Below are 25,736 nucleotides of genomic sequence, written 5' to 3' on the forward strand. Positions count from 1 at the left end.
TTTCCAGGTGGGTACAGGTGGACCCAGGGGTGGGGGGTGGGGAGAATCCCACAGGGACTTCAGGGACTGAGTTTAGTGCTGGGGTGTGTTTCTACTCTGCACAGGAGTCTCCTGGGGTCACCTTGTGTATCATGTCCAGCTTTTTTTTTTTTTTTTTTTTGAGACAGTGTCTCGCTCTATCGCCCAGGCTGGAGTGCGATGGCGCCATCTCCACTCACTGCAAGCTCCTCCTCCTGGGTTCACAGCATTCTCCTGCCTCAGCCTCCTGAGTCGCTGGGACTACAGGCGCCTGCCACCACACCCAGCTAATTTTTGTACTTTTAGTAGAGATAGGGTTTCACCACGTTGGTTAGGCTGGTCTTGAACTCCTGACCTCAGGTGATCTCCCCGCCTCGGCCTCCCAAAGTGCTAGAATTACAGGTTTGAGCTACCATGCCCAGTGGGCTAATTTTTAAGTTTTAGAGATGGGTTCTCACGGTTACTCTTGCTGGTCTCAAACTCCTGGCCTCAAGCAATTCTCCCATCTTAGCCTCCCAAAGTGCTTGAATTTGCAGGCATGAGCCAACACACCTAGCCAGAAATTGATCTTTCATTTTAAACTTCATCTAGAGATGTGACAAAAACCAAACGAAGTATTTGTTAAAATACTTTATAACCCTAGGTACAGTAATAGAGTAATCCAACTGACAATTTCACAAAAGTCAATTTTTGGCAACAAGTTCAAGGTTATACATGTTAATAAAGATAACACATTTATTCAACCAGAAGAAAAAGGTTACAATGACAGAATTTATCTTTTTCTTTACTATGTTGTCTGAGCTATGGTTAAGGTTTGGGGAACTAGTATCTTAAAGAACCTTCAGAAATTTCTCATTCTAGAATTTAGAAACAAATTTTACACTCTCGGGGTTGAGAGAATCCAGGAGCAATCACCACCCCTAGTGTCCCGATGCTACTCTCCAAAGGCCCTTCCCCACTAGCCACAGAAATCAGAGCTCCCTGGGAAACAGACAGTTGAGCCTCTGGAGGAGGAAGGCCTGGCTGTGCCTGCGTTAGGGAGGTGGGGATGGGGGCATACAAACCAAAGAAGTGAGACCAAAATGGGCCAACAGCTGTGGCAAATGTCGGCATAAAAATAAATAAATTCCATCTGATCACATGGTCTCAAATATATACATATACAGAAATATTTGTGAGGTCACAGTGGTACTAAAAAACAAAACAAAGACGACTGGGGGGAAAAAAAGAAGAAAAGAAAGAACTCTTTTCTCCATGTTGGGTGCAGTGGCTCACACCTGTAATCCCAGCACTTTGGGAGGTCAAGGTGGGCAGACTGTTTGAACTCAGGAGATCGAGACCAGCCTGGGCACCACGGCGAGACTCTGTCTCTACAAAAAACATTAGCACTAGCTGGGCATGGGGGTGCACATCTGTAGTCCCAGCTACTCAGGTGGCTGAGGTGGCCCAGGAGGCTGAGGCTGCAGTAAGCTAAGACCATGCTATTGTAGTCCAGCCTGGGGGACAGAACCAGACCCTGTCTTTAAAAAAAAAAAGACAGCTTCTTCTGTCAACATTAGAGGTAGTTCCTGCACCACCCCTCCTCCTCAAACTGGACTTCCCAGGGAGAGCAGCCGCCCCTGCCTTTTCCACAGAACCATATTTCAAGATAACCCAAGAGCCCCAGCTGATGTGGAGCTCTTCTTTGAAGAAGTCCAGCAAACGAATGAAGAATTACAGAATTTGAAAACTTCACAAACTCTAATAAATGATTCAGGCAATAATCCTCAATGAATATGAAAACCATTAATAGGTTGATGAGGAATTATCACAGGACACCAGAAACTCAAGTGCACCAGATGGTCTGTGGCTGAAGGGAGAAAGCAGATCTTCACAAGACAGTGGCCGACTCTCAGCATGCACCCTGCTGGTGTGAGACCCCCCGGTGGAGGCAAGCAGGCCTCACACGATGGTAGGATGTGGCCATCAATGCAGAACTCCCCACGAGGGACTCTGCTTAAAAAGGCGCAGCCTGACTCAAACTAAGGCTTTGGATCTAAGTTCCAGTTCTCAGGAAACACAGGAACATGGCACCCAACACCACACAGGAGCAGCCAGGACACCTGGAAAGTGAGAGCGCCTGGAGGAAACCCGGCCTGCACACTTCTCTGCCGTCCCCGAGAGGGTGCCCAGGAGAGACCCGGGCTGACCAGGTGTGATCTGTGGGACCCTGTGCAGCAAACACTTTGGGGCCAACTAGAAAATGTGAATATGGAATAAGAAATAGGCAGTTTTATGAAAGTATGTTTTATTCTATTAAAACTGAAAATGGCATTAGCTCATGTAAGAAAAAATCATGTTTTCAGGTCACAAATTCAAATATTTAGTGGTAAATGATGACATTTATAATTTACTTCCAAAAACTTCACAAGGAAAAGGATATCTATTATGTGATAAGTGTTTAGGGGCTCATTATCCTAGTCTACTTTTCTGTATACTTGAAAGTTTTCATAATTGTTTTTATATAAACTAACCTTGCAAATATGTTTTTACATTCGCATTTATATGTAAATTATTAGTGTTTTATAGGATACGTATAACTATATTATTACTATAATGACCTTATACTAGTGACATAAGAAACAAGCGATAGATCAGAAAGTGAGGATGTGATGAAGGTTCTGTGACTGCATCCACTATCGGAAGAGCACTTCTCCATGCCAAGGAGAGGCTCGAAGCTAAGCATTGCTAAATGTGAGAGACACCATGTCATGAAATTGGAAGAACACACACAAGTTAACTTTCCACAATCCACCATCAAACTTTTCCAACAAAATATTACCTAGCATTGCTTGGGTGATAGTGAGTGGTATGAAATTGCTTAAGCTTCTCCCACATAAGCTCCGGGATGCACAGTGGGTCACCCCTGGAGACCACTGAGTACGTGTGGTCGGGAAGAAGTCTATTTTGAAGGTGCTGGGGGAATATCCTCTCATTGTCTGTCTTGAAATGTGAAATAAATAAGAATATATACATTTAAAATAATACACACATACATTACTTACAATATAGCCAATTGATCACATTCTGGTGCATATGCCTGTAATACTTTGCAAATAAAACTGTTCTAATGGTAACAAAAAAAAAAAAAAAAAAGACACCCCTGCAGGCATTGTTTAACACCGTATTCAATCACTCATCACCCATGCACAGGACCCAAGGATTGAGAACAATGGACTTTTTGATGTGTGTTGCAAATTGGAGGGATCACCAGGTCTGCCCACCAGCCAGGAGGGAAGTGGGGAGAAGCTCTCACCCTAACTTGAGTTTTAAGAAGGCTCCTTGGAAGAAAAGACCACCAAATTGAGAATGAAAGGTAAGAAATAGTTCACCAGCTGAGGGGGGCTACGGGAGTCAGAGAGCAGGCCACCCACAAGCCCCAGGGACACCAGCACAGGCAGGTTGTCAAAGTCACAAGGGGACATGAAGACACGGGCCCAGGACAGCAGCTCTTAATCCAAAATGGTCTCAAGGCTCCTTTACACTCTGAAAAATTAACCCATTTATGCCTGAGGTTGCAATTTTTTTTGTAAAAATTCAGACCTTGGCAATGACCTTGAGCTGTAGGATATAAATAACTCCCACAAGCTTAGGATTCCAATAATGGAACACGAGGCATAAATGGGTTTTAATGAGGACCCAAGCAGCTTTTGATTATGTGGGCTTTTTTGCCTGTGTAGGTGCCTGTGTGTGTTTATATAATTTTTCTATATTCTAAATTAAAGCTGAGACATTTAAAAACTACTTATGCATTAAGGTAAGCCATCATTACATGATAATATAAATATGTTTGAAAAATATTTCTCATAACAAAGTAAAAAACTGACTACTTAGAGTGATGCTGTGTTGCCTTTTTTGCAAACCTCTGTAGTGTCTGGGTCAGAGGTGAAGCTGGACTCCCCCATCTGCTCTGTATGCAGCTTGGTGCGTGTCACACACCTCGCCACGCAGCCTCTAGAAAGTACACCATGTACTTGGGCAAGAATGAGTGAAAAAGACAATGTGTTGATAGTGGTATGAAAAGAGCTTTTCTCTCGCTGCAGATCATACACGGGGGTCGTCAGACATGGTCTGAGACAGCATCCTGGCCCTGCTAATCCCCTGGCTTCTGCTCACAGCACTGACCTAGCTAATCCAAGAACATGTCACCTATAATGAGAATATTATATAAAAATCAACCACCTTCCAGATGTGTCTGTATCATGGTTCTGTACATGGGTAAGGTAAGCTGAACACAACATTAAAAAGAAAGAAAACTTACAAACCCTCCCTTCATCTCACTAAAGACGACTCCTTTAAAGACCAAGGGTGTCTGGGGTCGCTAGGATTCTCGTGTTCCAGCCGCCATCCTTCCTGCCTGAGGACAAATAATTATAAGCTGACAGTGACTCAAATACTAAAGTCTGCATCAACTAGTTAATCACTCATGACATACCAGAAATCCAGCTCGTGTAAACATGGGAAAAAGGTGGCGTCCAAATACACCGAGAGGAGATTCTGAAGGTCCTTGGGATTTTGTGTGGAAAATGGATACAGAGTATAATCACTAGCTGGGTACAAATGAAAAGTGAAATTGTAAAATATAACAGATTTCTACTAAAATTATTGAGTCTCAAGCCTCATTTCCCCTTTGTCCTAGGACAGTAAGTTGTAGCTATTCTTGAGATGAGGCAGTGGCTCCATACTCTGGCCCCCGACCTTACTTTAGGTAAGCCTCCTGGTAAGTGTCCATACTTTTCGGTATGAAAGAAACTGTCTTCTCTTTCAGTCATGCCAGCCGGCCCTCTCCCTCAATCACATACCACGTCCCTGTGATCAAAACACTTGCCACCCACTCCGTCCGGGTGCCATGAGTCACCTGGCCAAGCACACACAGCAAGTCGCTGGCAGAGGTGAGACCTCGGGTCTCCTCAGCCCAATCTAGGGAGCCTGCCATCCAACCACCATGCATAAGTGGCCCACTACGACCTGCATCATCTACCGCTGTTAAATTACTCGTTTCCAAGCTTACCGTACTTTGTAACAGATGATCAATGCATTTAAAATCAGCAGATACAGTGAGATGTCTGCTTTCTAACAATATATAGCTTTAATAATAATAGCGCTCATGGTAGCTATTTCTCAAACAAGAAACATGACTTATCATAAGTTTCTATGGCTGGACACAGTGGCTCACACCTTTAATCCCAGCACTTTGGAAAACCAAGGTGATATGGTTTGGCTGCGTCCCCACCCAAATCTCATCTTGAATTGTAGTTCCCATAATCCCCACATGTTGTGGGAGGGACCTGGTAGGAGGTGATTGAATCATGAGAGCGGTTCCCCCCATATTATTCTCGTGACAGTGAGTACGCTCTCACGAGATCTGACAGTTTTATAAGGGGCTTTCCCCTTCACTTGTCATTCTCTTCCCTGCCACCCTGTGAAGAGGTGCCTTCCACCACGATTGTAAGTTTCCTGAGGCCTCCCCAGCCATGCAGAACTGTGAGTCAATTAAACCTCTTTACTCTTTAGGTCATTCTTTATAAATTACCCAGTCTTGGGTATTTCTTCATAGCAGTGTGAGATTAGACTAATACACAAGACAAGAGGATTACTTGAACCCAGGAGTTTGAGACCAGCCTAGACAACAAAGCAAGTTTCCACCTACACACACACACACACACACACAATGAGCCAGGCGTGGGGGCACCTTGTCCCAGTTACTTGGGAGACTGAGGTGAGAGGATCGCTTGAGCCCAGAAGTTTGAGGCTGCAGTGAGCCCAGATCATCCCACTGCACTCCAGCCTGGGTGAGATGGTGAGTCCCAGTCTCAAAAATAAGTACATTTCTATAAAATTTGAAAAATAAAGGAGTGAGTTTATAGTACTGGCTACTATTAATAAGGGCCTCACCCAGAGTGAGGTGTCTTTGCCCTCACTTTGCAGGATTTCGCAAATGCTCTGAGTCTGTTGTCAGGACTCCCATGCCTGGACCTTGCCTGGGACCCCCTAGTCACTGCGCTGGTTCCCTTGCTGGAGCCCTGCCCAGAGGCAGCTGCTTTCTTACACCACCCTCTCCAGGAGCTCTTCCCTTTCCCCCCAGCAGCAGCAGCAGCAGCAGCAGCAGCAGCAGCAGCTCCCACCCTTGTCCTTGGCCCTCCGCATGGCATCCACCATGTGCTTCCAGTCACAGCTGCATCAGTCTTTCTAGATGGTAAGTTGTTTTTTAAATTTGCTACAACATCAAGCATAGCACAGAGCCAACAGCTGGCCAAATATGTGAAGTGTGGTCATTTTTAGTTACTATGCTAAAAAAAAAAAAAAAAAAAAAAAGGAAAAGACTTAAGCAAATAACAAAACAAAAATGAATCCATTTTAATATAAACCCAAGTAAGTATAAGTCCACAATTTCTTCTTTATAATTTTGAAACCCAAAAGGCTCAGAAAACTGAAAGATTCTGCAGAAGTTTAGAGCAAACTATTTGATGGCAAAACCTGACTGAACAGATCAGGGCACTGAGTCTTCGTGCTCACACTCAGCGAATCATCAGGTTTGGCTGCAGAAACCTGAGTGTGTCTGATGACAGACCCAGCTGGAAGTGTTACTCTCTCAAATCTGACAAGAATCAGGCTTCGCGGGATTCCAGGAAGGGACCGGGGGTCATTTCTCTCACAAGCTTTGTTCAGCCGAGTAGCCATCATGCAACAGGAGCTGGGCCAGGGCCTTGGGACACGAGGACAAGGCTAGTCTCCACCCTAAAGGGTCCGTACCTATGCCAGAAACCACACCTGCAATGTATGTGGATTTATGAGGAGGTGCCGAGAAGGACCCATACCTGGTTTATGGTGAATCCGTGGATCTTGTCTCCTAGTTGATAGTGTAGAGCCCTCTCACAAGCCCGGTTACTGTTCCATCGCCACGCTCTGTGGTGTGCATGTCTAGACTAAAGGTCATCTAAGTTAGATGAGCTGCAGGAAAATTATCTGGCTAACATTATTCAGCCACATAGTGAAAATACTCTTACATGATAAAGATCATTAATTAGATAAAAATTAAATACTGCATCTTCCAAAATCTTGCACATTCCAGAAAACTAATTTCTGGTAAGACCCTTCCCATTTTAATGACCTTTTATCTTACCTAAAGCTTCAGTGTTGGAAACCTTTTCTTTATACATGTTCAAAAATAACTATAATACAATTATGGTTTAAATTCCCCTTAAGAAACTCTTAAACAAAAGGGCTTCTTTTCCTCACAGAATCCTCACAAGCCTTCAAAATATTGGAAGAAATTCACACTACAGTTAAATCCCATTACATGCCTACCGAATTGGTGAAAACTTTTTAAAAAGCCTAATATTACCAGGAGCTCTCACACACTGCTAGTCATACTGCTCTCATACTGCTACGTACACTGCTACCTGTCCCACAGGGAGTACAGAGTGGAACAAGTTTGGAAAAACACTTGGCATTCTTTAGAAAGCTAAGCAGGCAGGGCATGGTGGTTCACACCTGTAATCCCAGCACTTTGGGAAGCCGAAGAGTTCCAGACCAGCCTGGCCAATATGGTGAAACCCAGTCTCTACTAAAAATACAAAAATTAGCCAGGCGTGGTGGCAGGTGCCTGTAGTCCCAGATACTTGGGAGGCTGAGGCAGGAGAATCGTTGAAACCGGGAAGCAGAGGTTGCAGTGGGCCGAGATCACGCCACTACACTCCAGCCTGGGCGTCAAAAAAAAAAAAAAAAAAAAAATCTGAATACTGGAAATCCGTTCACCTCTTGGTCTACATCCTCCACACCTTACACTGCTGCACCAGCACTCACAGACAAGATTGTCAGCACAAACTCTGATAGTCCCAAACTCAACTCACCTGGAGGTGTAACGACAGCGAATGGATAAACTGCAGACTAATCATTCAATTAAAAAAAAAACTTACCAACAAAAGTGCCTACAACTGCATATAACAAAGATGAAGGTCACATAATGTTAAACAAAAGATACACACGATACAGTATTATCCTAAACAGGTATTATTCAAGCAGGTAACAAGATACTGTCAGAATGCATAGAGATGGTAAAATATTTTTAAAAAGCAAGGACATTTCTGTATGATAGTGCTAATCTAAGCGGGAGGGAGAGGGTTATGAGCAGTTAGGGGAAATCTTCAGCTTGGTCATGCGGACACTTTTTTTTTTTTTTTTTTTTGAGACAAGAGTCTTGCTCTGTTGCCCAGGCTAGAGTGCAGTGGTGCAATCTCGGCTCACTGCAACCTCCACCTCCTGGGTTCAAGCAATTCTCCTGCCTCAGCCTCCTGAGTGGCTGGGACGACAAGTGCTCACCACCACGCCCAGCTAATTTTTGTATTTTTAGTAGGGACGCGGTTTCACCATGTTGGCCAGGCTGGTCTTAAACTCCTGACTTCAAGTGGTCCGCCCGCCTTGGCCTCTCAACATGCTGCGGTTACCGGCGTGAGCCACCGCGCCCAACCTACTTCTTTTCTAATTATTCTCACCTGGATGAGATGGCTTACGCCTGTAAGCCCAGCAATGTGAGAGGCTGAGGAGGGGGATCACTTGAGCCCAGGAGTTCTAAACCAGCCTGGGCAACAGAGCAAGATCCCGTCTCTTCAAAAAAAAAAAAAAAAAAAAAAAAACACTTTATTTTCTCAAATTGTACTATATGTCTTACGGGCTTTTCTACATTAATATATCCCACCAAAATATTTTAAAGATATATACAGGGGAAAAGAAAACACCTATTCAGTCACTGTCAACATTATGAAGATATGCTGTAGTCAACATTTGCTTACTGATTTAGCAAATTTCAGAATTATGGGACAGAGACGCATTTTAAGAAGTTACTTATGAGCAAGGACATGATAGGAAACCCATGAGGGGTAAGGCCAGGGTCTCCCCCGAACTTTCCAGTAACCTGCTGCCAAACTCACGCCACGGACGCCCCGTGTCTCCCCCCGGCCTGGGCCGGCAGCGCTGAACTGTTACATTAAATACTGGCTCGTGGATTACCATGAGCACTAAACCGCTTCGTCAATTTTTTCCCCCATAAACTGAGTCGTTAAAAAACCAAAAAAAGTTAAATTCCGGGAGGCTTCAGTTCTCTGAACACAGCCGGACTTTAAGAGTGGGCTGTGGGCGCCTCGGGTCTCTTAAGGACTCGGCCTCCAACAAAAATGAACTAGGAGCAAAGACACCAGCGAGAACCGCAACTGCCGGCCCCATTTACTACCCCCATTAAAGCCCACTCCAAAGGAGGGCCCTGCCGGGAGCGCCACGGGCAGACCCGGCCCCCAGCCCGGGGCATCGGCCCCGGGGTCCTCCGGCCTCAGAACCCCGGATGTGGGAGCCCAAGGAAGGCCCCGGCAGGGCCTCGGGGTGCGGGGCGCCCACAGTGCGGGGAGCTGCAAGGCTTGGGCGCAGGGACCCCTACGTCTCCGGCCCGCCCTGGACCTTCCTCTCCCGGGAGCCAGCACGCCGAGCACTTCTAGCCGCCGACCGCAGCGCCTCACCCGCCGCTCAGCCGCCTCAGAGAACTCAACCCCCTCCGCGCGCCACAGCGCCACATGGCGTAAGACCAGCTCGGGGCTGGCGAGGGACCCCACTTAACGCGACGTAGGGCGTGGGGCGGGGCTTGCCGTGACGGCCACCACTCCTATTGGTCAGCGCGAACGGCAACGTCCTCTGCGATAGGCTGTAGATGAAAAGGGCGGGCCTCCACTGCTCTGGGACGGGCGGGAGGGCGGTGCAGAGGGCGATGGGCGGGAGGAGCGGGGCCGACATGCCGAAGGAGGCGGCAAGGGGAGAAGCGTGCTCACGGGTAAAAGGGGCGCGGCCGGCTTGACGAAAGGGGCGGGGTGGGGCCAGCAGCAGGATGTGGACAGTAGAAGGAGGGGGAAGTGGGCAAGGGAGAAGTGGGACGTGGCGAGAGGCGTGTCTATGCAGATGAGTGGGGCCTGGTGAAGGTCGGGGCTGCGCGGGTGAAAAAAGGGGCTCCTGGAGGGCGTAGTGCTATGTTGCGCGGGGCTGTGCAAGTGATGGGAGGAGCTTAGTAAGGGGTGGCTCTTTGCAGGTGAGGAGTGAAGCCTCGTAGGCGGGGATGAGCTGGGCCTTGGGGATGGGGCTTGCAGGCGATGGGGTGGAGCCAGTGGGGCGGGGCTGCAGGCAAGCTGAGCCTTGGGGGCGGGACTTGCAGCGAGAGGAGGGGCCTTGTGGGGGCAGGGCTGGCAGAAGAGGGTGGGGCTTGGTGATGGACCGGGCTGTTGGAGTGAGGGTAGTGGCCTGGTCGGGGGCTGCCGGAAGCTGGGCCAGGTGTACAATGGTAATCCTCTCTGGACTTCGTCATGTGGCTCAGGCTGTGCCTAGCAGGGAGGCCAGCCCGATCGAGCTGCCGTCTGCACCCTGAGAGTGAGGGCTCCTTCCCCCAGCGCGGGTTAAAGTAGGGAGGCCGGTCCCCATCGAGGGTGGGGTCTCCACCCTTCCATCCTGACAGCGAGGGCTCCTTTCCCCAGCGCGGGTTAAAGCACCGTGTGTCCACCTGTGCAGTGGCTGGTCCAAATGTGCCCTGGAGGGCAGAAACCCTGGGTCCTGCCGCTGGTCCGGGGCGTCTGCTTCCCCTTCCTGCAGTTCCTGGGAGGGTCTGTGTGTCCAGGGGGCTCTGATCCCTGCCTCAGGACCACGGGTGAGGGGTCAAGATCGCCCACTTTGGAGCTGGCCGGGATCTTGGTTCTTTGGATCCTCGCTGTGTGGCTCTGGAGCAGTTCTGTCCTCAGGAGAGGGATCCTCACAGCCGCCTCTTGGACCCTAAGGAGAATTAATAGGACGACCCCCGGGTAGCTGCTCGTGGCCCTGTGCGGAGCCAGTCCTGTGTCTCCACCAGTTCCTTCCCTCTGTGCTCCCCCACACTGTCACATCGCCAGCCTTTATTTCCTTTTCCTTGGACCCAGGCAGCGAATGCCCAGCTGGCCTTGGCAGCCCCTTCTCTAATCTATCCTCAAATCACTTCCTGATGGACAGCACTGACCGGCCATTGGCGTAACCAAAACCCCACAAAATAGAACCCAACTTTCCTATTAAGCCGTGCAGAGCTGTCCCAGCCCTACTTCCCACAGGCTGTCCTCATTCACCATGGGATCCGTGGTTCTCACCTGGGGCTGGGGGTGCCCCTGGCATCCAGTGGGGAGTGTCAGGGATGTCCCTCCAGGCCCAGTACAGTCTCCCAGCCGGTGGCCAGCAGACAGCAGCACCCAGCCTGATGTCCCTGTGGCTTCCGGTTCCCCGAGGCCAACTGTGCTTTGCTGCCTCTTCGTCCTGTCAGACGGCTGCCCTCTCTCCACCTTCGCTGGTTAGCAGTGTTCCATCCATTAGAGCTCAAAGCACTGCCTCCCGGCAATGCAGCCCCTTCTCCTGGCCTGCCCTCTGCCTGTGCCCCGCCGTCTGCGCCATGTCTTCGCGGGCCCATCAGAGCGAGGCTCCCAAAGAAACGGAGCGGTTCCTGTTTGTGTCTCTGTCCCACCTTCTCTGGACCTGGCACCGTGCCCTTTGCCGACAGAGGTCTTGGGTTGATTGTAAGCAAAGCAGACAATTTGTATGGCTCTAAATGGCTGTGAACATGCTTGATTGGGGTATTTTAAAAATAATTGTATATGTAAACATTTGAGTGTGACACAGGTGGATTTTTGGGCGAATGGTCTTGTTCTTCAGGGAATAACCAGAGGCCCATCCACAAGGACCATTTCTGGCTGATTTATGGAACGCTGTTCTACCTGGTTAATTTTGAATGTTATCTCAGCCTGGGAGGTAGCTCAGCATGTGACGAAGATCACTGGTTTGAATCCTAATCTGCTCCTTAGGAGCTGCACCTTCCATGCCTTCGTTTCTTCCTTGGTTAGGTAGGAAAGGTATGAGCTACCTCAGAGTTGTGAGTGAGGCCTGCATCGAGTGACCGCATTAAAGTGCCAAGAACTGCACCCGGAGGGTTGATATTTAAAGACCTTTAAACATTCCGATGCTGCATTTTAGTACCCGGGTAAAACAGCAAAGTTATGACAGATGCAGATGCAGACCCTCGGTGAGGTGGGGAGCTGATGGCAGGAGGTGGACCACCGACCCTGTAACGAGGGCGTGGTCTGTTCGAGGCTGAACGAAGTGCACATCATTGCATGTACCACGGAGGTCCCTCTCGTGAAGTCCTGGAAGGGTCCATGTGGCTGAGCCGTGTGGTCTGTCCATGACGTCCGGTAGGAGCAGAGCTTTCGGGTGCAGCCTTGCTCTTGTGCGCACAGCCCTCAACGGTCTCAAAAGTCTGAGGCTTAAAGCAGGCTTGGGGTTTCCTTACACCTCCTGGACATCTAATTTGCCTGGCAAACATGTTTTTCTTGGGTGTAAAGGTGAAGGAGTGGGTGATTCTGGTGAAAGTGTACTAATTACTGCACTTCTGGGTCAGTGGCGCTTGGTTGAAGACACTATCTGCCCTGGATGGACATCTCTGGGGTGGTGAGAACCAGTGGCTGGATGTCGTGGGGTTGCCAGGAAGATGCTAGCTTTTTCCTTTTTCCTCAGTAACAACACCCTACTTTGTTTAGGGAAGCAGCACACCCAGCTGAAAATCCAATTCTCTTGCACGGCAGAGCGGCTGGTGACACAGGTCCAGATGCTGGGATGCTGATGGGGGGTCCTGGAGTGGGAGGTGTCAGGAGACTTTCCCGACCCACAGCAGCCCTGGGCTCTTGTCCGGCCTTCTTGCCCGAGGCATGACCCCTGGAGGGAAAGCAGCTTCGGGGGCCCGAGGGCCAGAAGGCAGAGTCCTGGTGTGTGGGGCAGGCCTGGGCCAGGCTCCTCGGAGGATGTCACAGAGCTGCTGCCCATGAGGGGACCACCCACCTCTGAGCCCCATGCAGATTTTCCTCTGTAGCCGAGCGAAATCCTGGTACGGTGAGTGAGGCAGTCAGAGGCACCTTTTGTGGAAGGAGGACAAAGCTGGAGAGAAAGAGGTTTTCCTAAAGGCACAAGGCGCTGATACTGCATTAGGGATAATTCCTAGAAGTGTGGTAGCTGGTGGGTGGAAAACTGTAGCCAGAGAATAAGTGGGAATGGCCCTTGCTGGTATTTAACTGATTCGTTCACGGATGGTCTGAACAGTTCTAGTGAAAATAATATTTTGGACACAGATGTTTTCATCCTGCCTCACAAGCAGCATGACCGTGGGCTCTTCCATCCTTCCTGGGTGACAGTGAGGGTCTCAGGCCCTTCCGACCCTGTGTTAGCATTTCCCCAGGGTGTGTGTCCTGTCCTGAATAGGCTGGAATGCCTCTGGGTATAGCTGAGCCTCTTGAAAAGGGAAGAGTCATGTGATGTGCTCTGGGTGAACAGGAAAATGAGGGAGGACAGGGAGAGGGGCCCGGAGGTGAGGAGGATGGTGAGCAACACTGGGGACAGGGGACAGAGGGTAGCACCGGGGATGGGGGGACGGAGGGTAACTCTGGGAACAGGGCGGAGGGTAACACCGGGGACAGGGGATGGAGGGATGGAGGGTAACACCACTTCTCCAGGCTCCTTTGGGGGATGCTGCCGCCTCTCACACACCAGAGTGAAGTCAACAGGCTTCTGTCCCCAGGAGCCCCAGAGCCTGGCAGCTGGGATTGGCCCAGTATGAACCACCATTCACTGGCTCTGCACCTTGGGACAGGCTCCCTGGTGTTTCCACCCTGTTTTCCCATCTGGACAGTGGAACCCTGAGTGTCCCCGTCACAGCTGTACCCAGAGCCCTGGACTCCAGCATGTCATAGGCACTCATTAGCGTTTCTTTTGTCGTGGTCCGCAGACGAAGTGGCTCTTTCTTTGTGTGTTCACAGCCCTCCTGCTCACTTTAGCTTCTGGGAACACTTTTTAACATAGCTTCGTATGTGGGGAGGACTCAAGTGATTAATTGAATGTTTTATCAGGTGCGGTTCTTCTGTTTCCTAGTTTTGACACTGGGAAACAATGTCCCCATTGGTGAATTTTCCAGGGACTCCTGTGGTCAGCCTCACGGTTTCACTCTGTCACTTTCTAATGCAGTACTCTTTGGGAGTCTTTTCAATTAAGCACCGTCATTTAAAAATAAGTTTTATAATATGCAGTTTCAGATTAATTCTTTACCTTTGTGTCTCAGGCAGTGGCTCCTCACCTGTGAGTCGTCAGAAAGTTTCACGCAGTTTTCCAGGGCGGCCTTTGCATTTACTGGAACTATTAAGAGCTCCTTCCTGCTTCCCGTGATTGACACGCAGTGCACGTGAGGCCGTGCGTGGCTTAGCGTCTTCTGAGGGTTTACAGGGCACTTTCTGTTCTTCCCCACGCCGGCTCTGCTGTGCCGAGTATTCGCTGCGGGCAACGGTCACACTGTCTGGCACAGGCCACCGGGCAGACTTCACGTAGTGGAGCCTGCAGAATGGCAGAGCCCGGCCTCCTCGCCGCCCTTCACAGGGAGCAGAAAGCGCAAGCCTGTGATCAGAGCTGTGCTAGCCCAGAAAGCCTCCGAACAGGTTGAATTGAGGAATCGGCTCCTACCAACTGCCCATGTTTAGGATGTGTTTGAGTGTTTGTGATTTTTCCTGCACTGAAGCTACTGGGCTGGCTCTGAGTCACCGTCACGGGACTTCACTTGCCCCCAACGGGAAGCGGCGGGGGTGGAGGGCCGCACAGAGGCTTGCCGCCGTGATAATGAAGGGCTTGTCGCCTCTTGGGACAGCGAGTTCAAGCTCTTCGTAATTGTCAGCGTAAAGAGTGACCCGCTGAGGACACGGCTATAATTCAGGGTGGCATGGTTGATTGTCATCGTTGATATCAGGTGCCTGCCTCTAAAATGACGGTACCCATAGTGCGGCTCCAGGAGGGCAGCTCCTGCCAAACACACGTGCTCCTGGGCCCCTGCAACCAAGCTCGTGCTGCCAGCCACGCCTGCAGCTGTGGGTGCAGCGGGATCTTCATGGCACTGAGCGCCTCCGTCCTTTGCTTGTGAGGCCCAGCCCTCCGTCCCACCTGGTCCCCAGTGCGGCTCCTCCCTGGGTTCTCCCAGCCCCGTGCAGACCTCCGTCTTCACAGCTTCCCTAGTTTTCTCGTGGGCGCCCCAGGTGGGTGCCTGGGCAAGGTTCTTGTGTTAGTCGAGTTCTCTCCAGCCTTCCCTGGCTTGTGGCAACAGCAGGTCCCTTCAGATGAGTCAGCCAGCTGTGTGCCTGCATGTTCAGGATACCTATTAGGGGCCTTTCTCAGGTCAGAGCAAGACGGACTCTCACCTCCTCCGTGGAACTTTGGAGCCCGCCCTGGAGAGACTCCAGCCACGTCCAGAGGGGCCGCCCAGGTCCCCGCTGTCTGGTGGGAGTGACTTCTGAGCCACTCGAGGCCCCACTTTGTGTTCCTGCACCCCACAAAGCCACTTAAAGCGCCATGTTCTGATGCCGTGTGCCTCTGGAGTGTGGCACACAAGCCTGGACGGGGATCTGAGCGGTCGCTGCCTTCCTCAGGCTGCGCTTGTGTTTTGGGTCCCCTGGAGCACTCGTGGCTGTGATTCTCACCGCTGTCTGGGCTCCCCTAGACAGTCTCACCCGCAGCCTGAGGGCCACATCGGCAGCCACTGAGGAGCCGGCAGGTCCGGCGTTGGTCTCACTCAGTCCTTCTCGACTTTGGTGACAGAGGAGACAGCAAAGCTTCAGCTGGGAGCCCCAGGCCTTCTCTGCTTGGGGCCTTGGAACTGAGATAGCACAGATCCTGCCATCCACATGCTGGGGGCCCCGCTGTGCCGCTCCCTCCTCTGGTCAGGGGCCGCGCCCTTGGGTTGGGCAGCTCCGGGTCCTCGCACTCAGGGGCTCAGGGTGGGTGTTGGATGCAGAGAGGAGAAGGGCGGCGGTTTGAGCCCAACTGTGTTGGTTTCATCTTCTGCCTTTTGTCCCTAAGTACCTTTGCAAAGTTTTCCAAATGAAAACTCAGAAGGTAATTTTAATGACTGGAATCTGTGAATTCCATGGAAGCCAAGTCTGTCCACCTCTTTCAGCCACCTCACTTCTCCCCATTGGGGCTGATTTTGGCAGCATTCATAGGGGCAGGGACGCAAGGGGTGGTGGCCAGCCCTCAACCCTGCATTCCTCCCCTCCTCCCCTCAGCACCACAGCATTTCGGTGTCATCCCCTTCCCTGCACGCGTCCTCATGAAAACCAAGTGTGGCTGGAGGGAGACGCCTGAGCCCGCTCCCGTGACCTTCCCGGCCAGCTCGGCTGCAGCGGCCCCTCGGCAGGCATCTGTCTGGTGCTGCCTCCGTGCTCCTCCCGTCACCTGACGCTCGTGCTCCTGAATCTTCACGCGTGTGCTCCGTGCAGCCACGTCACAGGCTCCCTGGAAATGGAGACAGTGTCTCACGCCGGTCAGAATGCTCTTCTCTGTCCACTGAATAGTCCAACACGGAATCATTCCTCTATTATTATTTATGCTTTGTTATGTAGAACTGGAATGAAGAAAAAGTGAATTTAGACATTACAGCCCTCAGGTTGAAGCTGGGTAATTGCATTAGGGAATTAAATGAGAGCATTTGAGCTTCTTGAGTCCTAATTCTACATCTTCGTATCCCCATTACCCCCTACCCAGTGTCTAACACAGCTCTTGGTCTAGGATTTTCTTGATAAATGCTTATTGAATTGAACTGGACTGAGTTTAACATTCCCACCCAGAGTTAGAAGCCAGTCCCTGAGCAAATTGCATTGAGAACGTGAGTTTGACGTTACTGTGGTAAGGGGTATCCTACACAACATAATTCCTAGTCAATATCAGGTATTTAGTCAAATAGACTTAAGTATAGAGAGGCATTGGCCCATCTGGCAAAAGGGCAAGGCACGGTGCTTTAGATCCAGGTCCACAATATCAACTATGAAAATAAAATGTTGTCAACTCCAATTACAGCCCTGTCCTCAGCTGGTCACTGTTTACACTAACAATTATAAACAGCTTGAACTTGCTGTCCTGAGAGGCAACACACCCTCCATTCTCTCTGCAGTGCAGCTGCCTTGGTGGATGGAACATGCCCCTCCTCCCTCCCCCCCTTTCTCCCTCCCTTCCCTTCCTATCTCCCTCCCTACCCCTCCTCTCTCCCTCCCTACCCCCTCCTCTCTCTCTCCCTCCCCCTCCTCTCTCCCTCCCTCCCCCCTCCTTCTTCCTGTCTTCTCTCACCTTTCTCCCTCCACCTTCTCTCCTGGGTGAGGCACAGAAGAGAAGAGACCTCAGGAATCTTCTGCTTCATCCAAGCAGCTTGGGGGCAACATCAACAGCTGCAATTTGGCTGTCCCAGCAGGTGCCTCAGGGCAGCCTTTCTAATGGGAATCCTGGAATCATGTCTTTCCTTAATGTGTCCTAAAGGCTGGAGGACATGAAGTGAAACAATGCTCCATGCTCAGTCCTGTGATTTTGTGTATTTATTGGACTTACTTTGAAATTAAACTAAATGATACCCAAGGTAGAGCATTAAAAAAAGAAAAAACAGGCTACAGTGTTTGAAAAACAAACAAAATCATTTGGTTTGTTGGTTCTTAGACCTTCACAGGCTCCTAGGTCACACGTTTCAGTTTCTCAGTGAGTGACATTCTCTCCGGAAGCTGTGTCAGCCTCTTGTTTAATGATATCAGCCACAGCAGAAAGAAGCACTCCATAGGCCCCGTGCTCAGCACCTTGGCATGAGCTCCTGCCATCTTCTGTTCATGCTCATCACAGCTCTGTGCAGTGGGCGTCCTCCTGATCCATATGGGAGGATGGAGGATGGAGGCAGAAGGGTGAGTGACAGCAGGATCACATGAGGGGTGTCTCCCGAGGTAGGGAGGGGAGCCGGCCCAGGACCTCAGTGCCCATTGCGTCTTTCCTCCTCCTCTTCTGCCTCTCCGTGACTGTTTAATTCAGACTGCAGGGACAGATGTGAGTATGTGCAGAGCGTGTGTGCACCCCTGGGGGTGCGTGCTTATATTGGCAGGAAGGGGTGTGAGCATGTACAGAGCGTGTGTGCACACCTTGGGGATGTGTGCTGGCATTGGCAGGGACAGATGTGTACAGAGCATGTGTGCACACCTCGGGGGTGTGTACTGTTGTCATGGACAGACGTGAGCGTGTACAGAGTGTGTTTGCACCCCCGGGGGTGTGTGCTGGTGTTGGCGGGGACAGATGTGTACAGAGCGTGTGTGCACACCTGGGGGTGTGTACTGGTATTGGCATGGACAGACATGAGCGTGTACAGAGCATGGGTGCACACCTGGGGGTATGTGCTTATGTTGTTTTGTAAGCGGAAAATATGTGGCCCATTGCGTCAGGCGGGATTGCGCCCATGCTGAGTCTGTCAGTAGCCCTTAGGTTGGGGTCTCCATCTCCCCAGATAGCACTGGAGTGTCTTGAGGTTTCAGATTCTTCCTCTCTGGGTACTTGGGCCTCCTCAGGACCAAACATCAGAACCAGCCAACTGCAAACTACAAGAACGTTCAAATACATCTTCAGTAGGAAAAACAAAAGCAACTGGAATAATTTTCCAACATGACCCCGTGGTTAAGCCGTTAGATACTCCAGCCAACAGATTGAGTCACTTTAAAATTCACACCATTTAAAATGGTTGTGAGAGTTGCAGAACTTTACTTCTAAACTTTGAAATAATTGAAGCGTTCTACTCCACTTGCTTACAACCTAGGGTTGGGGATAACTTTCAGTCCAAAGTAGCAACCTTCTAAATCCAGCTTAGATGTGAGGCTCCCACTGACACCGGAAGAGACAGTGGCCCTTGTTTATTCTCCTGTGTTCAGATACTTTGTCATTTCTTTTGTATCCTGATCATCACTTCTGCTTTTCCAATTCAAACTAAAGGGAGTTTAGTTCTGTTTTGGAGAAGCTGTAGTTAGTGGTTTCTTTTCATGGTTTGCTTAATCTCTTCAGTCTGGTGCTTGCATTTACCCAAATGGACTTTTCTTTAGTACAACAGTGCCGTAGCCCAGGGCTTCTCCCTCCATATCTGCTCCCCAGGAGGCCCCCTAGAAATGAGTGCTGGAGATCCAGCCCCTCTCCGTGTGCTGTTTTCTTTGAGTCCAACGTAGGTTTGGCTCAGAGAAGAAAACGGGCCTCCAGGTTAGGTGCCTCTGATTGCTTGCTTGTGAAATGTTTAATGATAAGGCGCCTTCCAAACTAATTTTACACATTGATAGCTGTAGCTTGAAGTATCACTGCAGTCATAAGAACAAGAACACTCCCATAAAGTAGATAGGCAGAAAAAGCCATAAAAGTTTAATAAAGTGCAAATAAAATGGTGTTGTAAGAATGTACAGTGGGAAATGCTCTCAGTCCAGATAGATCGGCTGTGGCGTCCTCCTGTAAATACATTCAGCCACATGTGGCCCTGATCGCAATCACTACTGTGAATTGTGATCCGGAATGTTCTTGGGGTCCGATGCCTGGGCTGTGCCAGCAGCTGAGTCTGATTGGGCATCACGGCGGCGATGTGCTTAGCGCGGCCAGCTGGGCTGAGGGGTGGACACCCGTGCAGTCGCCACGTGCAGACGTTATTCTGGTGATGGGGTTGCACGCGGAGCGGCTTGTCCACCTGGGCTACTTAAAGTACCGGGAACTGAACCACGGGCGGGTGCGTCCCAACATAGGAGCTGCCTTTTTTTTTTTTTTTTTTTTTTTTTTTTTTTTTTTTTTTTTTTTTTTTTTTTTTTTTTTTTTTTTTTTTTAAATCCAGGGCCCTCTGGCTCTGCAGACCCTGGCCGCCGGTCCCTGAGCCCATGGGGAGGCACCGGAGGGCTCTGCTGGGCCATGGAGGTCCCCGAACAGGTGGTCGCTCATTGCTTGTGCAGTGGTCCATGGCCTGTGAGTTTATTCCCGGCGTCTGTGTGGGTGAGGTTAACCAGTTCACAGCTGGGCACTTACCCCTTACACAGGTGACACTAGTTAAAGTGGAATCTATACTAGCTCGCACGGGAGTGCGTGAGATGCTGGGAGGTTGTGGAGGCTTGGCCATAGCACTGGAGCCTGGGTTCCTGACGTTCTGCGTCTTCCTGTTGGGCCATCAGGGCTGTTGTGGGTTCTGAAGACTGGTGGGTGCCATATGGACCAGGGGATGTGTGAAGCCTCTAGAGGCCACAGGAGGGAAGGAGATGTTCGCTTCCCCCAGAGCCAGCCCTGCTGACACCTGGGCGTTAGCTGGTGGGACCTGTTTTGGACTCCAGCTTCCAGAAATGTGAGAAAATAAGTCAGTGTTTAGGGCGCTAAATTTGGGGTGATTTAGTGGAGAAATAGAAAACTAGCCTACAAAGGTGCACGCATTGAAATGTGCTCTGTCCAGGTGTTCAGAGTGGCTTGAGGGGGATGGCATCAGGGTTCTGGGAACTGTGCAGTTTTACTGAAGGAAGGGGGCTTGCCACGCCTTTCCTCATGTAACTGAAGGTATGTATGCCTGCCACACCGCCCAGGAGACGGGGACTAGAATTCTGACTTTATTTTATTTTTTTATTTTTTTGAGATAGAGTCTCGCTCTGTTGCCCAGGCTGGAGTGCAGTGCCCGGATCTTGGGTTTATACCATTCCCCTGCCTCAGCCTCCCAAGTAGCTGGGACTACAGACGCCCACCACCACGCTTGGCTAATATTTTGTATTTTTTAGTAGAGATGGGGTTTCACCGTGTTAGCCAGGATGGTCTCGATCTCCTGACCTCGTGATCCACCCGTCTAGGCCTCCCAAAGTGCTGGGATTACAGGCTTGAGCCACTGCGCCCGGCTTCTGACTTTATTTCTTATGGGAACCAAGCCACAGTCAGAAAACGGTGAGGGCTGAAAGGAGCTTCCTACAGCCTGAACTGGGAAAAGAAATCGCAAGTAGTTTGTGTTTTTCTACACAGACCTGTCCTTTCAGATTTTGTTAAGTTCTGGAAAAAGGGAGAAGCCAGGCACACCTCGGGGAGGGACAGTGTTTCTGCAGGTGGTGCGGCTTCAGCCTGAACATGGCCGTGTGGTTGGGAGGCTCAGAAACTGCCCTCCAAGGGCACTCATCTGTTCCTTATTGCACTAATACCGCGTTTACAGAAATCCACAGAAATTACAGAGCAGTGCGGGAGGTCTCTGGATGGGTTTGTGTGGGCTGAGGTCACGGGGTGTTGTCCCAAGTGCTTATCCTGATCTGGCAGAGGCTCTGTTCCGAAATAATTATTCCACAGTTTCAGAGCCTGTATCTGAGGGATAAACTTTTAACTTTGTTGCATAAAAGCAAACAAAGTATGTTTTTGAGGGTCTAAAAATCCATTTAGTAGTCATAGCTGTAAACTCAAATATGGGGCTTTGGGATGGAGTGAAAACCACCATCACCTGGCGTGGACGCTGCGTGGTAGTTTTAGCGTGGTGGCCTGCTCGTGCCTTGAGCTCCATCTGCAGTGTGAGCAACAGCTGTGCATTTGAGAAATGTGGGCAGGTCAGCTTGCTCCTCCAGGGGCCTACGGGCGTCCGGGTGAGGGGCCTGGGATGAGGCCATGTCAGTGGGAAGGAGCTTGGTTGTGTCAGCCGATGTCTGCCTCTACAGGCCCACAAGCCAGCCAGAACCCAGTTTTCCTTTGGTCATCTAATGTCAGAAAAAAAACCTGTTAGAGATTCTCATAATTTATATTAATCATTTGACCATGCATAAAATGTTATAAATGCATGAGGCTTTACAACTTCGCAGATGTGTAACTCACATGTTATGATTGAATCAAACTGTTGAAGATACTTGTTTCACTTGAAGGTGTTTAGCATTTTATGTGCAAACCAAATGCCACTAGCATTTTGAAAGAGTATTTTGGAATTTTAAACAGTGGGACAGTGCTGTGTCTCTGGGGTGCTGGTGAGGTGGACATGATCTCAAGCTCTTGGAGCTTGCAAGCAAGCAGGATTCCCTTGTCACACCTGCAGTGCTGGAAGTCAAAGTGGGTTTCTGTAAACGAGGTATTAGTGCAATAAGGAACAGATGAGTGCCCTTGGAGGGCAGTTTCTGAGCCTCCCAGACACCTAGGAAGAAGCCGGGGTGGGGGAAGTTACCTACCAGAACCTGGATGGTGGAGCCGGGTTTGCTGGTGGCCCTGCATGGCAGGTCATTACGTGCAATAAGGAACAGGTGACTGCCCTTGAGGGCGGTTTCTTGGCCCCCTTCAGAACCGCAAGTGGAAGACGCCCCAAGGTGGGGGTTCGGTTATCCACAGGAGCCTGGATGGTGGAGCCGGGTTTGCTGGTGGACCTGCGTGACACGTCATTACGTGCAATAAGGAACAGGTGAGTGCCCTTGAGGGCGGTTTCTCGGCCCCCTTTGGAACCGCAAGTAGAAGACGCCCCAAGGTGAGGGTTCGGTTATCCACAGGAGCCTGGATAGTGGGGCTGGGTTTGCTGGTGGCTGCTGCGCGGCAGGTCACTGTGTGGAGTGATGGGAGGTGAGTGGCGTGGGAATAGAGGACGCACCCTCCACAGCTACTGGTGGGAGTTGGCTCTGGTAGCAGAGGGGGCATAGAGGGATTCCCATCAGGGTCAACGCGGCTGGGGTCCCACGTGTGCTGGACGCCGAGGTGTGGCTATATGTGATCTCAGTCTCCACAGCCGCCCTGGGAAGTGGGTTCAGTTCCTTCCCATCTCACATTTGAGAAATCTCGGGCTCATATCACAGCTGGGTAGGGTGGAACTAATGTCTCAGGCAGGATGTTGGCCCCAGAGCCCAGCTCTTACACCCCCGTGCTATTTTCAGTTCACCAAGCTTGTAGAGAGGTGTAAGGTGGTGGGGGGCAGCTGAGAAACCAACACAATAGAGGGGAGCAGGAGACAGGCAGTGCTTGGGAGGTCTGGGTGTGGGGGGCACCTCTGGGCCTGTGAACCCCGTTCTGTGCTCCTGGCTTGCCCAACTTTGACCCTCAGCCACATGCTGCCCGCTTTAGGTGAAAGCTCAGTCCCTCGAGTGGTGCAGGCATCTTTTCTCCCTGGTTTTGCCTCTCCTTAAATCACGGAGTCTCTGGGGATGGCGGGGTGGTTGGTGGCCTATGGGATTTGCCCTCCACCTCCCCATCCTTGTCCTGTCTGACCTGTTACCTGGATGTGTCTCTTCAGAGCCTGCAAATCAGTGGAGACCATGGCAGCCTCTCGCTGACCGGCCTCTCAAACTTTTTTATTCATCAGAATCATATTAAATGCTGATTCCTAGGCACCCCATTAGACTCTATGCCTGCCTGGCATGGGTACTTTGAGGAAGGTAGAGGGTTGCTGGGCTGTTCGAGGAGGGAATTTGCATTTGTAGAATGTCCACTGTGGTCCTTCCAGCACTCGACTTTCCATGCACACGTGGCATTAAACCTGGAGTCCTCTGGGTGCTGTGCTGGTGAGGAAGCCCCAGCTGGATGAGGGGCTGCTGGGGCTCGGACTTGATTGCTGGGCTGGGGGCTGCGGGCTTGTTCTCTTCAGTGGGCCTGCTGATGGGATGCCCTGAGAAGTCCTGTGCACTCGGGAAGGTGCAGAGACAGGCTCAGGAAATACAGACCATGGATTTAAAAATGCCTATTGGAAAATCTTTTATGAGCAAAGTAATTTGCATCTAACTGTAGACAATCATTGCTTGAATAATTGGTTTGTTTACAAAATTGGTCCTATGAACAGATTAAAGTTTTCATTCATGCCTTTTCTATAACGTAAATAGGAGCTATTACCGCAACCTAAATTAGCTTTAAATTTTGTATCAGATTGCAGTCCAGATATAAAATGGAGGAATTTAGTACTTGGAACCCAGAGTGAAGAGAACAGAATGACTTTGGTTTCTCAAAAGCGTGTGATTTGAGGGAGTGACCTGGGATGAAGAGAAGTGGCTGGAGTCATTACACTCAATGAGGTGATCTGCCCCAGCCTTTCTCCATTGTCTTCTGGATAAAAGGGCGATAAATATGTAAAAATTCAGCATTGAGTTAGTCTCTGCCCTGAGCTTCTCATACGGTCATTAATGTGATGGGGCTGTATCTGTGAAGCCTCCATACAGGTACAAAGGAATTAGGCTAGAGTACGGTGGCCTGCGACCTGTGGCATCTGGGCCGTGTGTCATTTCTTAAAGCCCTTTTGGGTGAAATGACAGTCGCAATGTCTGTTGTGCGGAGAAGTGTAATCTCACGTATGAGATGCAGGTTTTAAACACCAAAACCAGGAAGATTGGTGGGAGTGGCTGTCTTCCAAGTGGTTTTCTGTGCTGCCATGGATGAGGCGTGGATGTGTCATCCGTTGGTGAGGTCCACTGGTGGAGGGGCTAAGCAAACCCGGGGGTGTGTGTGTGTGAAGCTACATCTCTTCTGGCATCCCAAGTAAATAGACATTTTGTAAAACTTGTGAATTTGACCCTGAGTGTTGAAGTCTGGTGCAGTGTCTTGAGCCCTCTTCTGCACTGAGGGAGAGTGACTGTAAATGACAGATTCCTCAGTGGTGAAAGTTCAAATTTAGCTTCCCTGAGGAAGCCAGACCTCAGTCACCCATGTCTCCATTGTAAACACTGCAGCCCCTACACGGGTGGCTGCAAGTTTCCAGGCTCTCCTTGGAGAAGCAGCCGTGCGGTGCTTGGTGATCTGATAACATCAGCCACCTTCTGTCTCCTGTCTAATCACGGTACAAATGGTTCTCCTACAAGGAAATGGATCTGGTTTCTTCCCCGATCGTTGGAAGAAGCAGCCCACCTAGGGACTGCACCATCCTCTGCACTTTCACAGCGAAGCCTGTGTCTGTCTCCGAGGCGTGTCATGTGTGTCCTGGGAATCGCGGGAATTGCCTCCTTAATTCTTCCTGCTTTTGAGGGCTCAGGCAGCTCTGCCTATTTCACCCGGATGAGCAGCGGGTAGTCTCTGGCTGCTGTGGGACCAGGGCTTGTGTTTCACCCGGGACGAGCAGCGGGTGGTCTCTGGCTGCTGTGGGCCTAGGGCTTGGGTTGCGTCATCACATCCGGTGGCCTGTCCAGGTGGGCATCATTGTCTTTTGCCTCTTGGCTGAGGCAGCTGTGATGCCATGGGGGTCATGCTTGTGTCAGGGCCAATCCATTTCTTCCTGTGCACACCTCTCCTGCTGGAGTGCCTTTCCTTATGATGACGTGTTGAATTAGCATGGAGAATGCAGAGAGGCTCTGGGCCTCTCTCTCCCATTATTCCCTGGAGCTGTGATGCCTGACAAGGGAGCCCATATCCAGAGGCTCCTTTAAATTTAATTAGAATAAAGATTTGATTACATAGCTAAACACATTTGAAAAGAACTTCACAGATTAAATTCCAGATTCAGCCCTTCAGACCCAGTGGCCACGTTTCGGGGCTCAGCAGCTGTAGGTGGCTGTTGTCTTTCTGTGTTGGCTGAGCAGATTGGGACGTTTCCAGTTCAGCAGGCAGTTCTCTTGCATGGCTTTGCCTGTGGTGAGGGCACCTTGGCTGGAGAGCCTTGTGGGAATCCCTTAGGCCTCTGGCTGCAGCTAGGCTGCACGGTTCTGCCCCGGGTCCTCTGCAGGTTGAGATGGATCCCACCACAGAGCCAGCACTGCTAGACTTGTGGTACTCTGTGCAGACAGCAGAGGGGATATCCGGGCCTTGTAGGGACTGGGGTTGATGGGTCTCCTTGGCCAGGCTCCCGTCTCTGAGTCTTCAGGGGAAATGCATCCACCATCCAAACTGCAGGCTTC

General features: G+C 50.4%; 1 long non-coding RNA gene and 2 pseudogenes across 3 annotated transcripts; 2 read left to right on the forward strand and 1 right to left on the reverse strand.

The window, feature by feature from the left end:
- Nucleotides 1-633: 633 nt before the first annotated feature.
- On the reverse strand, nucleotides 634-9,718 carry LOC119621358 (uncharacterized). Of its 3 annotated transcripts, XR_012092422.1 has the most exons (4): nucleotides 9,567-9,718; nucleotides 6,876-6,983; nucleotides 4,319-6,347; nucleotides 634-3,000 (listed from the first exon to the last, which is right to left on the reverse strand). It is a non-coding gene; the product is annotated as an uncharacterized lncRNA (long non-coding RNA). The 3 variants fall into 3 exon arrangements; XR_012092421.1 differs by having other exon boundaries at nucleotides 634-4,607; nucleotides 9,567-9,693; XR_012092420.1 differs by having other exon boundaries at nucleotides 634-6,347; nucleotides 9,567-9,693.
- Nucleotides 9,719-9,820: 102 nt separating this feature from the next.
- Nucleotides 9,821-25,736, forward strand: part of LOC140711263 (ATP-dependent 6-phosphofructokinase, platelet type-like) — a 144,090-nt pseudogene continuing 128,174 nt past the window's right edge.
- On the forward strand, nucleotides 10,133-16,971 carry LOC140711262 (uncharacterized; annotated as a pseudogene).

The sequence above is a fragment of the Chlorocebus sabaeus genome, unplaced genomic scaffold, assembly GCF_047675955.1.
Source record: "Chlorocebus sabaeus isolate Y175 unplaced genomic scaffold, mChlSab1.0.hap1 unalloc_scaffold_415, whole genome shotgun sequence".
NCBI classification, from domain to species: domain Eukaryota; kingdom Metazoa; phylum Chordata; class Mammalia; order Primates; family Cercopithecidae; genus Chlorocebus; species Chlorocebus sabaeus.